Source organism: Rattus norvegicus, chromosome 17 (genome assembly GCF_021556685.1).
Source record: "Rattus norvegicus strain SHRSP/BbbUtx chromosome 17, alternate assembly SHRSP_T2T, whole genome shotgun sequence".
Taxonomy (NCBI): Eukaryota; Metazoa; Chordata; class Mammalia; order Rodentia; family Muridae; genus Rattus; species Rattus norvegicus.
The window spans coordinates 16,192,706-16,210,629 of NC_141550.1; the positions used below are offsets into that span (position 1 = coordinate 16,192,706).

At 43.5% G+C, this 17,924-nt stretch overlaps 1 long non-coding RNA gene across 1 annotated transcript in view; it reads left to right on the plus strand.

Moving 5' to 3' along the window:
- The window catches only part of LOC148000034 (uncharacterized), a 55,210-nt gene that overhangs the window by 34,581 nt on the left and 2,705 nt on the right, over positions 1-17,924 (plus strand). The gene's annotated exons all lie outside the window — the stretch shown is intronic.

Sequence of the window (17,924 nt, forward strand, 5' to 3'; positions counted from 1 at the left end):
TGTACGGTTGAGTGATATTAAGTGTATTTGCTTAATGTGTGGTGGCAGCCAACATCCAATTCCAGAATCTTCTTTCTTGTTAAACTGAAGCTCTGTGTCCATTGACAAAAGAATAACTCCTTACTCTCCCAGTCCCTTAGTCCTTCCCCCTCTTCTCTTCAGAAATCAGAGCCTGAAGAACTAATGTAGGGGAAGTGGTATATATTTGCTCTTTTGTGATTGGCTTATCTTACTTGTCACAATGTCCCCAAGATGCACCCATGCTATAGTGTAGACATATTAATTCTTTTTCAAAGGGTGGATGATCATCTTACAGTAAGTATATAGCATTTTGTTTAGCCATTCGTCTGTAGATGGACTCTTGGTTTGTTTCTATCTTTTGGCTAGTGTCAATAGTGTTGCTGTGGGCTTGAGTATTGTACAGACACATCCTCAGGTTTCTGCCTATAATTCTACAAGTGGAATAACCGGGGACCATATAGGATGAATCTGTAGCTTTCAGAGGAGCCACCATACTGTTTTTTTCATAGGGGCCACACCATTTTACGTTCCCATGAAGCATTCATAAGGGTTTTAATTTCTGAATGTCCCTTCCAACCCTTGGAATTTTCCGTTGGTGTTTTGAACAGTAGCCATTCTAATAGGTGTGGGGTGGGTATCTCATGGTTTTTGATTTGTGTCACCCTAATTTTAACTGATTCAGAGAGCGTCTTTCCAAATGGGTTTACTGGCTAACCATATAGCTTCTGTGGAGAAATGCCCAAGCCAATCTTTTGCCATTAAAAACATGGTTGATTTCTTCCCTTTGCCTGACTGGATGTTCTGTGTGACTACCAACTTCTTCAGTCAGTCTTGCCCAAGGGGTTGGGTCTTGCCCTTCAGCCACAGAAGGATGGTCTCCAGTTGTGCTCTGCCGAGCCTTTAAGGAGTGGGTGAGAGCCCAGAGGACAATTTGGAGGAGAGATTAGCAAGGAGTGGTGGAGAATGGCCACCTTTGCTTCAGCGAGGTGACCCTCTGTTTACCTGGTCTGCACATCCAGGCTTCTACCTAAAATAGTATTTGATATTTTTGTTCTGAAAGAAAATAAAGTCTCCAAACATGGGTGGTAGGGCTACAGTTGGCTTTAATCAGTCCTTCGACTCTATCACTGCTGTTTTCTGAGTTGGTTTGCTAGACATGAGTTGAAGAGCGGCGTCGTTGTTCTAGTTGTTGTTATGGGTAGCTGTGGAATGCCCAGGAACTGCTGACTTGGCTGTAGAATCATGTGAACCTGGACTGGAGATGCTTGAACTTAGGGACAGAAAGGATTTCTGGCTTTCTGTACCTGAAACTGTATCCTTTGGACCTACCAGCCTCAGTTTCCCCCTGTGGGGACTATAGTGTTCCTCTTGTCCACACACCAGCCTCTGAAAGGTCATCCAGGCGGCAAGTCAAGGGCACAGGCTTAGCCTAGCTAGACCTGGTCTGTAGAGGCTGTTTATCTCCCCGAGGGCTCTCCTCCAGACTCCTCTCCCTTTCACTTTCCGCAACCTTCTCTTTTCTCCCCCTCCTCCAAATCTCAGGAAGCATTTCCTGTGACTGGGGCTCTTCCTCACCTTTTCCTGCTTATCTTCTCTTCGGCAGGAAAGTGCTCCCTGGGCTGACAGCCTAATCTCGACACTGATCCTGGCTTTCTGAATTCATCATCCTGCCCCTCAGGCGATGGCTTCCAATGCCCCACCTAGCTGAGTGAGCAGAGGCAGCCTGTCATCAAAAAGAGGGAAGGAGGGAAGAAAAGAAGGAAGGAAGTGAAGGAGGGAGAGAGGGAGGGGAATGAATGAATGAATGAATGAATGAATGAATGAAGTCACCCAGAGCATGGCAAGTGAGGCTGTAGGTAACAGAGGGGGGCCTAAGTCTCTGACAGTGGTTACACTTATGGGATGTTCCGTCCTCTGCCTGCAGGGAAGGAGGCACCTCCTGTCTGCTTGGTCAGAGGTCTGCCCTTTCTCCTCTTATTTCCAGTCAACACCTTACTCGAGAAAGCTTTCTGTCTGTTTTCATTTTTCATTCATTTTTCTTTGTAATTGAGAGTAGTGGTAGCTTATTATGTAGAAAGAAGGCAGGAAACAGTCACAGCAGTGCTACCCCAAGCACAAGCTACAACATGCAAAACATGAGACCCTGATGTTGGGGGTGTGCCCAAAGGTGCAGTTTTCATTTCTGTTCTACCCACAAAAAACGGATTCTCTCACCCCCCAGGTTCCCAGCACCAAGGAGGAAGTATATATACTTCATTTGGACATGCCACCTTGTAAGACCCTTTAACACGTGCAGAATTTTCTCCTTTCATTTTTCTCTAATAAATAAAGAGAGACATTCTTAGCCTGTTTTTTTTTTTTTTCCATTCCAGAATCTGGTAGATGAGCTGAACATTTTTTGGGGTGGGGATATTTTATTTTACTGCAGCATAAAAATAAGCACACTTTACACTGGTGTGACAGGAGGGCCCTTTGGGGAGACAAAACTCAGGGAAGGAGCCCACCCTCTGGAGAAGGGAAATTATGATAAAGTGCTAGAGCTCTGTTTCTTCTCCTGCATGAATATGTGGTAGGAAAAAAATGAATTATCATCGCTACTGCTGTTTCCGCCCTGTGTGTCTCTTTCGCCAGCTCTAACACATATCAGTAATAAATATATTCATGAAGTAAAATGAGAAGAATATTACATGTTTTCCTCATGTGAAAATTCTGCATGGTCAGGGTATGAGGCAAGGACGATAGGCCAGCGAAACTGGCTGCAGGTCTCTTGTTCTGGTTCAGATTTCTGAGCTCCAGAGTTTCTAAGGATGCTGGCACAGGACATGGTTTTTCTCTACAGGGCCAACTGAGAAAAAAGCAAGGTTGAAAACCTGGGTGCTTTAGGGAATTTTTTTTCCTGCTGTGGTTTTATTTATTTATTTATTTTTTGCTGTGACCATGAATACATCATTTGTGTAGGGACCAGAAAGTCCTATACATAGAGGCGATGCCCAGCAAGGAGTGGTGGCATAGCTTCGAGGGGTAGTGTCCCCAGTTCACACAGCTTCCTTTCATTCAGGAAGCAGGGATGGGGCAGTTAGACCCTGGGAGGAAGAAGAGGGGAGTTGTGAGATCACAGGGGAGTCGTGAGATCACAGAACATGTTCAAAGTTAATAGTGCGATATTCGATCAACTTTTTGTGTCTTTCTCCATCACTATTTCTTCAAACAGGATTTCTTGCTGGCCCTAGAGTTTGCTGCTGCAGTTACAATGGCTGGTCAGGTAGCCCTTGGGATCCACCTGTCTCCAGCTCCCCAGCACTGGGGTGTACACCGTTGTGCGTGGCTTGGCTTTTATATGGGGGCTGGGATCCCATGGACTCTTTATGTATACACAGCAAGTCCTTTATCCACAGCCATCATTCTAGCCCCAGGTTGGAATTTTCAATTGAATCCTTTGTTTCTTCTGTCAGACAGTCTCTGTTCTGATAAGAGCCCTTAAGGTGCTTTTAAATCACTTTGAGACAGAACTATTTCGGTTAAAATTTAGGTCAGATATTACCGTGCACGTGATATATGCACTGTATAGTTAGGAAAGAAACTCATACTTTATGTGTTATATAATGCTGACTATGATGGTTTGTATATGCTTGGCTCAGGGAGTGGCACCGTTGGGAGGTGTGGCCTTGTTGGAGTGGGTGTGTCACTGTGAGTGTGGGCTTTAAGACCCTCATCCTAGCTGCCTGGAAGTCAGTATTCTGCTAGCAGCCTTCAGATGAAGATGTAGAACTCTCAGCTCCTCCTGCACCATGCCTGCCTGGATGCTGCCATGTTCCTGCCTTGATGATAATGGACTGAACCTCTGAACCTGTAAGCCAGCCCCCATTAAGTGTTGTTCTTTATGAGACTTGCCATCTTGATCTGAAGGCCACTAGAAGACTTGGCATCCTTAGGCAGCTAGGAGGAAGCTCTCAAAACCCACCCCCACAGTGACACACTTCCTCAAACACCTACTCCATACCCACTCCAACAAGGCCACACCCACTCCAACAATGCCACACCCACTCCAACAAAGCCACACCTCCGAACAGTGCCACTCCTTTGGCCAAGCATATTTAAACCACCACCGATGCCTAAATTAAAGAAAAATGAATTACCTTAATTACTTGATAAAAAGTATCAATGGGGCAGCAGCTTAGCATCTTTAAAGCAGATAATCTTATTAAAATCAAATGACTGCATCAAAGGACTCCACATCCACAGGAGACTTGTTAAACATTCATTTTTTTTTCTTATTTACTTTAGGGCTCCAATGAATAGGTTAGGGATTCCATTTTACACAGAAGGAAAACTGTGAAAGAACATGACAATTACACACACACACACACACACACATACATATATATATATACATATATATATGTATATGTATATATCCCAATTTTAAAGTTCCAAATGCTTCTACGTACTCTGTAAACTGTGGGTTTCTAGATTTGGGCAAAAGGTTGCTACTGTTTGGACAATCTCAGAGATCAGCTGGGAAATGTTTCCCTAGGAAATATGGTAGAAACAAATCCTTTCTAGGTTGTCAGCGTCAATGAAGTTAGGACAAATGTCATTCTTACATGATTGTAGTCATTGCTGAAACCACGAGGAACACATTTAGAATATCGTTTTTGTCTTCTAAGGCAAGATCCATCACAATTGCCTAAAAGCACATTGCTTTTTTATTAAAAGTAATGCATTGTGAAGACATGCTCAGAAAGAAGTATGACGCATACACGTGATATTAGGTAACTTTAAAACAAAACTTCAGATTTGTTAAAAAAGAAAAGTCGACTGGTGTCTAGGCCAGTGTCCACCTAGACACTTGCCTCTTTAACGTAAGCTTTGGAAGCACGTTACCCAGCCACTTTTCAGTGCTCTCCCAAAGACAAAGACACAAAAGGAATCCAATGTGTTTATCTCATTCCTACTCACTGGCCCAAGTTCTGCCTTCTGGGGTCACACAGCAAGGTCCAGCCATTTGTCCTCCTCACCAAAACCTGGTTTATCTCTAGTTTGTAAATTCCTCTTTAAATTAACCTTCCAGTATAAAGCCAGCTCAGTCACTGACTTGAGGGAGTCCTGAATGAGGCGGGTCCTGACCCAATCCATCTCGCAGAGGTGGTTGTCCAGTGTTTCTTTTTTCTGACATTTTCATTTTTTTTCATGAGATTTATTGAATCTCATGTACTTTACTGCTGTGTGACTTTTTCCATGGGGAAAATGTAAAGCAATATCTATTCACCCTACATCAGGCATAATGACAGACCAGAAAAACAATTCCACCCAGGTATAGCTTAGTGAGTGAATGAGTTCATTGGAGTGTGGGTGAGGGGTTATTTACAGGAGCATGGGTGACTCAGGAGCAACTGTGTCACTGAGGGCAGCCTTCCTCCACAGTGCTGATGGTGACTCATGAAAGATGCAACTCCTGGAGCTTGGAGGCAGCTATGCCAGTTGGAGAATCTCCTTTTCCTAGTAGGCGCACCTGCTTCTATCATCTTGGGGTGAGGACTCTGAATTCTGTAAGTTTCAGGAGCTTCCTAGGCTTTGTGAATCAACTGCTTACCTGGCCTCGTGCTTCATTTCCTAAATCTTATGAACCTCCTCTCCCTCCATGGTGGACTGTCTCAATCCAGAGGAAAATAGCTATATAGCACTTGCAGAGCAACTCATACTGAACAATATATGGCACTATGAGTTATGAAGAACACATGAAGTTATGCATCCATTGCTATAATTAAAAGATTCAACTTACCTCTTCACACTTTGCAGTTCATCCTCTGCCTCATTCTTCGCCCCTTGCAACTCTTACACATTATCCCTTTATATAGTTGTGACACTGTGAATACCCAAGCTCAGTATTATTTCAGCCATGAGGTGTGTAATTAGGACTGCATCGTGCATGTGAAAAATCTATAAAAAAATTTTAACAGATGAGAAAATTTAAAGAAAAAAATAGAAGAGGAGGAGGAGGAGGAAGAGGAGGAGGAGGAGGAGGAAGAGGAGGAGGAGGAGGAGGAGGAGGAGGAGGAGGAGACCCAGAAAGGAAAAGATCCCAAGAAATGTCTATAGTTATGATGTGGGAACCTTGGGCATTGATTTCAACATCTATTGTGAACTTTGCTGCACTAACCCTTTATACTGACAGAAACCTGAGAGAACATGCAGCTGCTTGCACAGGGAGATATAAGCTTGAAAAGCCTGTATGTTTAGAGAAGGGAGTGCCTCTCTGTGTGTGCGTGCGTGCGTGTGCGTGTGTGTGTGTGTGTGTGTGTGTGTGTGTGTGTGTGTGTGTGTGCGCATGTGCAACAGCACCTGCCACTGTCCGAGGTGCTGAATCTCCCACTGTGCGTTAACACATCTCCTCTAATACCTTTTGGATTCTGGTGACTCCTGACTTCACCCAGAGTTCAGATTAAGGTTAGAGACAAGAGTTTGGCCAAAGGAATATAATGAGGGCCACGGCCATTGAATTTTGGAAAAACTCTTTCAGAAAATTCATTTTATTTTTTTTATTTTTATATTTGATCTCAGCTGAAAGGCTGAGAAGCCGTATATATTTTTTGTGCGTTAAGTGATATATGTGCTTGGGTGTGTGTGCATGTGCACATAGGTATGCATGCATTTGGAAGTCATTGGTCAACCTCAGGTGTCATTCCTCAGGGACCCTCGGCCTTGCTTGTTGAGGCAGTCTTTCTTTGGATGCAAGCTCATTGAATTGGCTAAGCCAACAGGTCAGCGAGCCCCAGGGATCCTCCTGTCTATGCAATGCCAGTCACCTTCCTAGCCCAGACAATTACATTTAAATAATTTTGAGTAATTGTTTTTGCTTTGCAAACCCTTTTCTGGCCCCTTGGGATGGTTTATCTCCTCTTCCTCCTCTCCTGCTATACTTTATGATTGGTTTCTCAGAGTGATTTAGATGCAGTCTTATTCCTGAGTTATTCTTTCATGGACGATGCTCACAGGTCAATGCTTTGAGACGTGGCTTCCAAACTCACCTGTGACCCAGCAAGTTGGTTAACTCCTATGTCGTTTCTCGGGGTAGTATATTAGTTATTTTTGATATTTGGTAACAAAATACCTGAAAAGAAACAGATAAGAGAGGAGAGACTCACCTTCAGCTCTTAGTTCTTGACTAGAGTTCAGCCCACCGTGCGGGAGGGTGTGGCAGCAGGATCAGCTTCTGTTCTTGTCAGCATGAGATTGAGGCTGATCCCTCACATCTCAGTGGGTCCGGAAGCAGACAGAGATGAATACTGGTCCTCTCCTTGCACCCAGTTCATGGCATGGTGCTGCCTACATTCAGAGTAGATCTCTCTACCTCCCCAGATAACCTCTGAAATCCTCTCACAGACAGACACACCCAGAGGTGTGCTCCACTCTCCTATGTGATTCTAAACTCCGCACCGTTGAAGATAAATATGACCCACCATAGGTATGGTTGTTAGATTTCACGGATTAAAAATACAGCCTGCTCAGCTATATTTGAATTTCATTAAACAAGCTCCTCAGGAGTCTGCCCCTATGCTAAGTTGTTCAAAATGTCCTGAAATATGCAAATGCCGTGAAGTGTTAAAATCCATTGTTTAAGAAAGTGATCCGAGGCTTGGGAGGTGTCCCAGTTGGTAAATTCTTGCCTCGAAAGCATGAGGACTGGGGTTTGGATCCCTGGCTCTCATGAGGGAACAGGAGCTGGGCATGTGTCACGCCTTCAGAACTCCAGAACTGAGGTGGACAGAGACAGGTGAATGGGGCTCAGTGGCCCGCCACCTCAGCCAATTGGTGAACTGCAGGTTCAACAAGTAACCCTATCTCAAAAATAAGATGGCAAGCAACTAAAGAGGGTACTCAGTGTTGACCTCTGACTTTACATGCATGTGCATACGTGTGCACCACACACGCACATAGCACACATGCATACTTATAAAACATATATGCACAATAAGTCAATTTCCGAAAAGGTATTGTTCTTCATCGGGGGTTTCCTACCAGTGATTTGAGAGAGCGAATCACACACAATATTTGAGGAGGAGATTATTTGTGGATTCTAACTATTGAAAGGAGCCTATCTATGACACCACTAGGTTGTATCGGTTTTTGCATTCTGTGTGTGGCCAGAGACTCCTTGGCTGTCCAGGGAGGGCATCTCTGGGGGTGATTCACATTTCCTGTGATCTCACTGACTTTAGTTCAGGCAAACAGCCTTCCCTGGCTTTTCAAAGTCTTCTCCATTTGCTTCTGGTCTGTCATTTGTGTCTTCAATCCTCGGTGTTTATTTTAATTTACAATGTCATCCCATGAAAAATAGATTTTTCATTCTTGCTCTGGACACAGCGTTGGTAATTTTTATTTATTTATCCTTCTTTATCCTGCCTGAGGGAAAACAAGTATTTAACATGCATGGTTGCATCTGTGGGTAGATAAATTTATTGCTTATTTGTGATGGTGTTACAGTGCTCTCTCTTTCTTTTGCCTGCAGTAATTATTCTGCTCCCGTCTTGGTTAGGCTGTCTGTACTTTGAATGTCTCTTCAGAGTCTCAGGAAATTTTTAATCTTTATAACACCAAAAAGAATAGAATGAAAAGTGGAAATGGACATAGGAAGATTATGGGTTCATTCTTACTAAAGGGTAAGTTGAGCTATATTGCTTTAGCTTTTTCGAAAATGGTTGTATTAAAATTCTCATAAGTTTATCTGCCCATCAAAACAAATAAGCAAACAAACAAGCAAACAAATAAACAACTTTGTGAGCACAGATCAGAATAACAGATTCATGTTCAACATCACTTCTGAGTGGCAGTATTCTAGATACATACATAAATGATGGGTTCATAACAGGACATACATTTACCTGCCCACTTCTTTCCTAGGTAGGTGAGAAAGATGGTTCACGATAGAGGTAGCCGCGTTTCCCATAAGTCATTGTTAACTGTCACACAATGACAGGTTCCTTCAGTGAGTGGTTGAGCAATACATTTTATGTTGTCGTTGGTCAGAGGAGCTTCTGCTCCCCTCCAATCAGTAGGTCTCAACTAAAAGAGGTAAGACAGAAAAAGAAGATGGTTTTCCTGAGTTTGGGCAACCCGGTACCTCCCCGAACAAGATTAGCTCACAAAAATGAGCCTACTAAGTGTCAACTAGCATTTATGCACCCACCAGCTATACATGGCTGGATTTGTAAAGGGCATAGCAAGGGTCATTATCAATCAAGAAAACACTGAAAGGCAGGGTGATGGAGTCCTCCAGTCCACCCAGAACTGGTGCTGAGGAAGCCAAGCCAGCACATCAGGATAGCTCAGGAATGGAGGGCAGGGGCCTGGGCTTTTCATTACCCTTCATGTTACCTCATCTTCCTCTTCTAAAATGTGGAAGTTTGGAGCTGAGAAACACTATAGAGCTCCCTAACGCAAAGATTTCATCGTGTCCATAAAGCATCTAATATGTGGAGAGGCTCACAGGACTGCTCCATGACAAGGGTAGAGGCAGTGGAGCTAGGATTAGGACTTAGAGGGTCTTATATAGCTCAGGTTGGCCTTGAACTCAACCTGTAGCTTTAGTTCACCGGGTAGCCTCAGATTACCTGATACTTGTGAGGCTTCTGCCTCTGTCTATTGAGAGCTGGGATCATGGGTCTATTCTAGGACACCTAGACTACTGACTTTTAATTCAGTGCCCTTCTACATGTAAATGTGTGAAAGAAATGGACTCAGTATAGTCTGAGGGTTGAGTCTCAGTAATTCCTGACTGGAATCAAATGACTCTCTCAAGCAACAGTGTCCCTGTGTGATAAATAACCCAAGCATGACCTGGGGGTGCGCTTTTGTACTTAAGAGCTGTTGGAGGCAGGAGGATTGTGAGTTCAAGTGTTTGTCTGAGCATAGTAAGCTCTAGGTTAGCCTATGCTAGACACTTTGTCAAGAAACGAATCTGGACTCTGGGCCAACATTATAGCTAATGCCTGGCTCATTTCTCATGAGGCGTTGTGGTCAGATTCTCTATTGAAGTGTTGTGAGCTGGGTGTGGCTCCGAGCTCATCCCTGTGGGCACTGAAGGACAGACTCAGCTCCAGGCTGCCAGCCTCCCACAGGTCAGCGTGTGTACATCTCCCTAGGACTGCCTGCCAGATGGAAACTGGTGTACTAGAAGGTGACCAAAGCAGTGGTAGACGATCAAGACAGAAGCAAGCTCCCCAGTCTTAGGGGAAACAGCACATAACACTGGCCATTTTGTTTCTGAGCAGCAGGTCACTAGGACAGTCTTACATTCTGGGGTATTAGGCTCCATACAGGCATAGATGCCAAGAGATGACAGTCAGTGGCCCAGAGAGGCCACCAGATGCTCTTGCTGCAGGATCAGGCTCATTTTTTAAATGTAGAAAATTGTTAGCTATTAGATGAATAATTGCTTAAAGAAAGACTTTTATAAAAAAAAGGTGCCATTGATATTTTCTTTATAGCAATTGACCTCGGACTCTAGAGTGGGCTGGGGGTGACATTTTAATCTACCTGCATGTGTTCATCTTGTTTATAACACTGTTCTTCCCAATCCTTGTTCACATGGATTTACAGTTGTAAATCCATCTTCAAATCTACCCGAATGTTACTGCTTAGATTTGCTATTTTGCCTCAGCTATTATGGTTCCTAGTGGAATTTGGCCAGAAGACAGTATAGGGCCTGAAATGCAGTAGGCTTTTTCTTTCGGTATCAAGGTCAAGGCGGGTGACTGGTGGCTACTAAGTGTGATTTTCTACATGAATGATAGTGACCAGCCTTGTCAGAGGTATGTAGGTCTAACCTGTTAGCTCTGCTTGTGTCTATGCATGTGTGCATGTGGAGGCCAGAGGTCAAAGTCTTTCTTAGTCACTATCTAAGAGACAGGTCTTTCATAGAACCTGAGGCTTGCTAATTTAGATTGGGTGTCCAGTGAGGCCTTCCCAAGTATCCTCATGCTTCTGACTCCCCAGTGCTGGGATGGTTTTTCTTTTTGAAGTAGATGCAGGGGCCTAACTCAAGCCTCCATGCTTGCACAAGTGCTTTCCCAACTGAACCGTCTCTTCAGCCCGACTTGCTTTTAAGACAGGACCTCCTATGGCTTGTTAACATCACTGGCAACTTACAGTTTCCTTGCTAGGGATGTCTGAAAGACGCAGGAAACTGGAGGTGGAGGACCACTCACTGCACAACACAGGAAACTCCCCTTGTGCAAAGTCCTGGGTTGTGCTCAGTCTCTGGGGCCCGGCCCCAGAATTGTGTGTGTGTGTGTGTGTGTGTGTGTGTGTGCATGTGTGTGTATGTGTGTGTATGTGTGCATGTGTGTGTATGTGTGTGTATGTGTACGTGTACGTGCGCATGTGTGTGTATGTGTGTGAGTGTATGCATGTGTGTATGTGTGTGTACATGTGTGTATGTGTATGAGTGTATGTGTGTATGTGTGTGTGCTTGTGTGTGTATGTGCGTGTGTGTGTACACATGTGTGTGTATGTGTGTATGTGTGTGTATGTGTGTGTATGTGTGTGTGCATGTGTGTGTATGTGTGTATGCATGTCCATATGTGTGCGTGTGTGTGTGTGTGTGCACGCGTGTGTGTATGTGCCTCTGTGTGTGCATGTGTGCATGTATGTGTGTGTGTGTGCCTCTGTGTGCATGTGTGCATGTATGTGCGTGTGTGTGTATGTGCCTGTGTGTGTGCATGTGTGCAAGTGAGTGTATGTGTGTGTATGTGTGTGTATACGTGTGTGTATGTGTATGTGTATGAGTGTATGTGTGTATGTGTGTGTGCTTGTGTGCGTGTATGCGCGTGTGTGTGTACACGTGTGTGTATGTGTGTGTATGTGTGTGTATGTGTATATGTATGTGTGTGTGCATGTGCACACGTATGTGTGTGAGTGTATGTGCGTGTGTATGTATGTGTGTATGTGTGTATGTGTGTGTGTGCACTTGTGTGTGTGTGTGCATGTGTGCACATATTTGTGTGTGTGTGTGTGTGTACGTGTGTGTGATTCTGAAGGAGAGGCTGCTGAGTTCCAGTGCAAAGGGACCCAGGATGCTGGAGCTTCTCTTGCTGTTCGTGTTCTGTCTGTTTCCGGGTTGACTGTCAACCATGGTCATTACCTTCATAATCAGTATTAACGATCCTGGCTCCACTCTTAGACACTAAGAAAGGGGGAAAAAAAACCCAGATAACTCTGATGATCATAATTCTGAGACTCTACAAATCACCAAGATCAACATCATGTCGGAGGCATTAATAAATAAAAATAAACTCAGAGTGGGTGCGCCATACAAAATAAATTTATTTTCTGATCTGACTGTATATAAGATGGGAGGAAGCTCTATTTTCTATGCCCTGGACACATGGACACATAATCTTTCATTTGTATAATTAATTAATATTTTAAATTTTCTAAATTTATTTTTTATGTGCATTGGTGTTTTGCCCGCACGTGTCTGTGTGAAAGCATCAGCGCTGAACATATGTGAGCCACCGTGTGGGTGCTGGGACTTGAACCTGGGTCTCCTGAAAGAGCAGCCAGAGCCATCTCTCTAGCACCCCTGTGTTATTTATCTTTTAGTGTTAATTTTAATTCTGCCATTTTCATATATGTGCCATGGTTCATTTGTTCTGGTTTGTTCTCCTTCCGAGTGTCCCTCCTCTGTCCCTGACACCCACTTCCTGCTGAACAGTGCCTTTCTTCCTGTACCATGCTGTCCCTTCTGCCTCTGTGCCACGTGGATTCTACCTCACTTTCTTTTTCACACCTCGTTTCTTAAGAGTTCATCTTTCTATTTCATGGTTCACTTTCTAGATAGGCTGCTATTCTGGCTATTTCTATATACCCTTTTAATTTATCCATTTATCCATTCAAGCATTCATCCAGCCATTCATGGAGACAAGCATCCATTCACTCATTAATTCACTTATTTCATATAGAATTACAGTCCCATTCATTCATTCATTCATTCACTAACTTCATATGGAATTTCAGTCTCATTCATTCATTCATCCATTCATTCGTTCATTCACTTATTTCATATAGAAACCAGGGCACCATGTTTGGCAGCGAGGTCTTAGTCTCTGTCCATCAGCATCCTCTGGGATCCATTCTCTACTCACGTCTGAGTTTGCCGCTGCCCTCTGTCTTGGCGTGAACCAGGCTGAATATCCTCAGTCATCAATGTCACTGGGAGATGGATCCTTTACAACCCGGGATGTGACAAATTGGATTGATCCCTGCCCACCACCTGCCAGCTTGCTGCATCTTTCCCTTCAATCTCTTCCTCCCCCTCCCTTCTGTTTCCTGCAAGGCACACAGCAGAAGAAAGGAGTGTTCCGCAGAGTGATCCGCACCTACCCTGCATCGCTTAGGTGTCGCGATGGAGTTCTGAGTCCGCCAGAGCTGTCCACTTCCTTCCACGCTCACTCGATGTGACGGAATTCCACAGCCTTGTCGGTTCCCTAAAGGCACTCCGTTCATGGTTTTGGTGAGAGTTTTGTACAGCATCGAACCAGTCTAGGTGTCCTCTGGCAGTCTAAAACAAATGATACTGTAAAAAGGTTTATTGTTGAGCAGTCATTTGAAACCCCCCACACCCCAAGAAGAATCCCTTCTCTGGAAGGAAAACAGATCAGCTGTCTCCGGGAAATTGAAAATAAAAGGCACTTTCATCTCACAAATGGAACTTGGGGCGCTGTTGAACTAAGTGCGTTGCGCGTTCGGTATTCACAGGGCGGAACACAAAAGAAGTAACATGGATTTTTTTTTTTTTTTTGACAAAGGCTTTTTTTTTTTTTTTAATTATTTCTGCGGTGCGCTGCTTCTATCAAACCACCTGAGAGGTGATTTGAGAGGGGCACTGCAGAATAAAGACATTGTTCTGACAGCAAACACAAATGAAATAAAATTGGCCCAAGGCTTTGATGCCAGAACCCACACAGTGAGCCGAGACATAGCTACACGCTAGCTGAGTGCTGGAGACGAGCAGACCAGCAGATGAAAGCGGAAAATAGCATTAAAAGCCCACCTCCTCCCCCACGGAGATTAAAATAGACCGCGCAGGTTGTCTTAATTCCTGTGTTCCGAAAACTTGCTTCTACGTGGAACAAGGCTACTGAAGGTCAGCCAGGATCGTTCTCCCTCAAGTACCTGACGTACCCCTCCAAGGCTCTCTTTTTTTTTTTTTTTTTTTTTTTTTTTTTGAGGCAAGGTTTCGCTCTGTAGCTTAGACTGGCCTGGAACTCGGGGTGTAGTCTACGTTGGCATTAAACTTGCAGCAACCCCCCTGCTTTGCGATCCCGAGTTCTGGGTCTGTATCTGGGAGTCACTCCACTTTCCCTCGACGTTTTGAGAGCGAGGAGTGGAGATGAGGTGCGGGGCCTCCCTGAAGGAATCGCTCACAGTCTTTCTGGCTTCAGAAGTAGCACACACCACTCAGCCGACCTCGCCTATACTGCTGCTAGCCACTGATATTAATTTTAGCTACCAGCGTGGCTTTGCCCGAAGCATGATGAAGGCAATGAAAATGACTTCTTTTGACTTAGGAGACGTGGAAGTGAGTAGGGAAGAAACGGAAACGAGAAGAAAGAAGGAAGTACTAGGTGACATCTAGGATGCGCTGGAAGGAGAGAATTTTAAGAAGAAACAGAAACACTGTCACTCAAGCAGCCTGTGGGACAACCACAAAAAAACCTGAAGTGGGAACTATATATTCTTTTTTCAACCGGGGGCAACACGGGAAAGAAACTGTGGCCAATGGCCGACACTGCCCCGTAGAGGGCTAATTGTTTTGCTCTCAGTTGGAAAGCAAAATCAGTGCCTGGTGGTTTTAGGAAACCATTTCTGGGATTCTTTTCCTCCTCTTTAAATCTCTCACCGCACAAAGGAATAAAAGGGAATTCGCCGGCTCAAATTAATCATGTGCTGTAATCTCATCTTAAATAATTCAATTCATCATTTAAAAAAATTCTTAATAAATGATGAGGCCCGGAAAGAAGACCATTTCAGACGCGTCTGTCCTGGCGAGTAGCACAGAAATAACATGGGATTCAAAGGCAAGCGCTGGCTCCTCACGGTCTGTGGTCTGAGACACGGTTCCAGCACCTCCTTCACGCCTCAAAATGGAATTCGAATCTGACCTTCCGGGGTCATCGCCAAGGTTAAGGGAATTGTTTCCATTGGGAAACACGGGGCCTCGGGCGTGTTAAATACGAATAATTATTTTCTATGGATTGAATAATTCACTTATCAAAGAAGATTTAAACAAAGAAACCCTTAAGCTTTTCAAATATTTTAAACCTACACATTTTGGCCCAGTACCCAAAGCAACTCATATTTTAGAAAACACTACAATATAGAATATGAAGCAAGATTTTTTTTCTGTAAAATTTTTGGTTGACAGTGCATAGTATATTGTAGAAAAATACCACAAACACATAACTCTATTGAAGGCATGGGTGATATATCGTCTTTTAATATTCATATAATATATTTGCACATAGAATAAAAGCAGGGTATTTCCTCAGAATGTGTCTCTTCCTGCCTGGTGAGATGCCTCAGTGGTTCAAGGCTTTCGATGCTGAGCCTTCTGACCAGGAGTTGCCCATGGTGGGAAGAGGGCAGTGGCTTCTTCAAATTGTCCTCTAACTTCTATGTGTGCATCTTGCAGGCACTGCCCACCATCCATGTGCAAGTTAGCAGGTAACCGAGTAAATAAATGTGTGCGTGTCCCTTCCAAGACCACTCAGATCCTTAAGCCAGAGCAACTCAACCCTAAAACATTATCTATTTTTCTTTTTCTAACTGTAATCCATATACACTTCCTTAGACTATTCAGAACTTTAGCATCCAACAGAAAACAAACTCAAAGGTATCTTTGTCTCATGATGTAATACCAGGGATATATATATATGTGTATATATATATATGTATATATATATGTGTGTGTGTGTGTGTATATATACATACATACATACATATGGGATTTCTGGGTGTGAGAATGAATGAGTCTCTGTTTAATGTTTTGCTACTGAGATTCACACTATTCAAAATTGAGATTTACCCATTTAAAATGATTCCTTTTCAAATACCCTCTGCTGAGGGAATTTTATATTAAATTAGTATGATATTTTCGAGAATATTAAAACAGGGCCAGACTGCTTCTCTGTAGAGCAGGGTAAATTGATATGTCATCAATGGTGAGTGGGAAAGTCTTCTGTCTTGTTAACACGGCTACTGTTCACAAAGTTCTGTAGGGGTGGCAAGGAGGCTCATTAGGTGAAAATGTTCGCTGCATTGCTGATGTCCTGAGCTCTATCCCTGAGCCCACAATGGAAGGCGAGAACTAACTCCTGAAAGTTGTCCTCTGACTTCCATATGCATAGCATACTGTGGCATGTGTGAACCTACACACATGCGCATGCATGTACACACACACACGCGTGTGCACACACATGCACACACGCACACATGCACACGCACATGCATATATACACACACATGCACACACATACAAGCACACACATACACATACACACATGCACATACACATACATGCACACATGCACAAACACATACATACACACACAGAGACACATGCATGCACACATGCATACACACATGCACATGTACACATGTACAAACACACATATACCAAATAATAATAAATTGCATCTTAAAAATTAATTTTTGTGATTTATTTCTATTTTATGTGCATTGTTGTTTTGCCTCTGTGTGTGTGTGTGTGTGTGTGTGTGTGTGTGTTGAATGCCCTGGAACCGAAACTTACAGTTCTGAACTGTCATGTGGGTGCTGGGAATTGAACCTGGGTCTTCTGGACGAGCGGCCAGTGCTCTTAATCACTGAGCCACCTCTCTTAGTCCTAGATAAGAACTTTTTAAAAAGGTTTTGTAAACAGGAGAATGGCATCTGTTTTTCCTGTGTAGTTTTCGTTTGTTTATCGTGGGGCTGAATGTTTTGAATTGTTGAACTTCCCCTTGACTCCATCAGGCTCCTGGGATCCCATACTTTTCATAGAGTTTAATACCCTCTGCCTAAAGGATAAACACATGGTCCATTTTGCTGTGGATATTTTCGTACTTTATGGGGTCCACCTTCAAACGGATATGGAAGTTGCTTTCAGATACCCGAGTTCCTTAGTAATAGAACATTCCAACAGGATTATTTTTTTTTTTCAGTTGAAAGTTTGCTACTCAAAGGGGTTTTCTGCAGCACCCGAAAGTGTCTCTTATTCCCCTTTTTGAGACCTCTGTTAGGAAGACCGAAGTGATCAAATGGACGAGGTGGTCACATACGCAAGCCTGTTTCAGTCGGGATGAAAACAGCTTACGTCTCCTTTCCCTTACCGAGGGCCAACTGGACTTCAAGGTGTTGAAAGAGTAGAGAGTTGTTGAAGACAAAATGGGATGCTACTATCAGCAGATCTCTCACAGAAGGGACAAGCAGCCCTCCTATAAGGAGCCATTGGGGACAGTAAGACAGTGTGATAAAAGGTGACCTTTACCCAGGACGCTGGAGCCAAATCTGGCCCTGGGAATCTATGGGCAGCAATATCGAATAGAACAATGAATGGAGAATGAATGAAAGGAGAGCTAAAAGAATGTGGCTTTTCCTTGTGCTAACAACAAGACTATATGAAGAATTTTTTCTCAGCTTATGGTCCCAATTAAGGCTTCGCAATTTTTTTTTTTGCAAAAATTATATATCCTCCCTCCTTATGACACATAAATTGAAAAACATAAATTTTACTAAGCAAGATGTTTTCCTGTTTGGGGATATTCTCTGTGTTTGCACTGTCTATTTTGATATTCTAGAGAAGGTAAAAAAAAAAAAATCAAACCAGAAATTCTTTCCAATTC